This window comes from Austrofundulus limnaeus, unplaced genomic scaffold (genome assembly GCF_001266775.1).
Source record: "Austrofundulus limnaeus strain Quisiro unplaced genomic scaffold, Austrofundulus_limnaeus-1.0 Scaffold330, whole genome shotgun sequence".
Lineage (NCBI taxonomy): Eukaryota > Metazoa > Chordata > Actinopteri > Cyprinodontiformes > Rivulidae > Austrofundulus > Austrofundulus limnaeus.
The window spans coordinates 379,217-380,873 of record NW_013952732.1 but is presented as its reverse complement, the minus strand read 5'-3'; the positions used below and the strand labels follow the sequence as shown (position 1 = coordinate 380,873).

General features: G+C 33.6%; 1 protein-coding gene across 1 annotated transcript in view; it reads right to left on the bottom strand.

The window, feature by feature from the left end:
• stm (starmaker) overlaps nucleotides 1–1,239 on the bottom strand; it is a gene marked incomplete at its 3' end in the record, with an annotated part of 11,571 nt that extends 10,332 nt beyond the window's left edge. The window contains 3 exon segments of the mRNA XM_014022459.1: nucleotides 929–970; nucleotides 1,096–1,119; nucleotides 1,204–1,239.
• Nucleotides 1,240–1,657: the final 418 nt, after the last annotated feature.

Genomic DNA, 1,657 nt, shown 5'->3' with positions numbered 1-1,657 from the left:
GTGTGTGTGTGTGTGTGTGTGTGTGTGTGTGTGTGTGTGTGTGTGTGTGTGTGTGTGGAAGCCTGTGATGATGCAACAATCCAGCTGATATTTGGTGAATGATGTAATTTTCTGCATCTAAAAGCATCTGAACAAACAACTTCTGAAATTAATTCCCTCGATTTCACCGACCTGATGACTCGGTCGACTCCTGTGACTTTGAAGGCTCTGAAATATGAACATGAAGATACAGACTCGTTAATGAGCAAGAAAATAATAATATAATGTAATAAATAATATCTTACCTGTCACAGATTGCTCTTTGAATGGCCTAATTTTAAAGCAAAAAAGTTTGTTTCCAAACAGATTTTTGAGCCAATATCAAACAAATCAGCTTTAATCAAATAATAAATTYTAGCTTTAAGGTTACATGATGCATGCTAAAGCTAGCTGCCACAACCATAGCATTCTTTGTAAAAATTGATGTAACGAGAAACTGATATTAAAATAAATGTTTATAGAATAGTATTTGCATCAACAATGCTTAATATTTGGGCACTTGAGTTGTTTTATGATGGCTTCTTCAAGCTGAGGCTCTTCAAAGAGTCATCTGTGACAGGTAAGATGTTGATTGTTCATAATGTTGCACACAAAACTCCGCTTTAAAATTTTATTTAAAAAACCTTCTGGGTATCAGCAGTAAAATGAGGTCTACTGATCATAATGCTAATTACTTCTGAATATATTTAAAATATACAGAAAAAACATAAACAGTAGATTAAAAACACGTTTCTTCTGTGAAAAAATATATTATGACAGAAAAGTAAGAAGTTGTGTATTTATGATCCCGTATTTTGCCTTTGCTGTTTCTATTTGGGTTTATATTTTGTATGTAGTGGGATTAGTTTACAAACTCTGAGAATTGTATTTTAAAAACCTTTTATCTCACCTTCAGTGCTCTTTGTCATAAAAGCGTGGATTCCAAAATGTCCTGAAAAAACATCGGGACAAAAATAARTCATCATATAAAGTAAAACCAGAAGCAGAAAGACAATGATGTCCTTTCATTAAAGYATTCATTAAAACACCAAATGATTAGACCTGCTGTGTTGTTACCTGGCTCAGCTGTTGGATGTTCCTCTGTAGGAAACAAGAAAAAAATTAATTAATTAAGAACTCAACATACTTAAAATAAAATAAAATGTAATTGTTCTGTTTAGTTACCTGACTCAACCGTTGAAGGTTCTGGATGGTGTCCTCCTACATCAAACAAGTCATTTAATGAATAAAAATATAAATAACAACCTGCTACTGTTTTCAGTGATGTGAGGGTGTGAAGGTTTACCATTCAGGTGTTCCAGCAGAGCTGCAGCTCCGTCTACAAAAGAATAAAAACAAAATAAATGTCGTTTTTGTTTAAACAGTTTTAATGCAAACAGCAGAAATCTGCACTGCAATAACTCATTCAGCCTGTAGGGGGCGCGCGCTGCTCATCACTGTCAATTAAAGGTCAGGTTCGATCCATTCTGCTCCCTGATTGTCTTTAAACGCTTCAGAATTATTTAACTAGGTGCTAATAATAAACAACTTAAACGGACTTCAAATTATGTTAAATGTATTTAAAACAAAAATATTTACCAGCTTTGAATCCAACTGCTGTAAGACAAAGAAAGAAAGA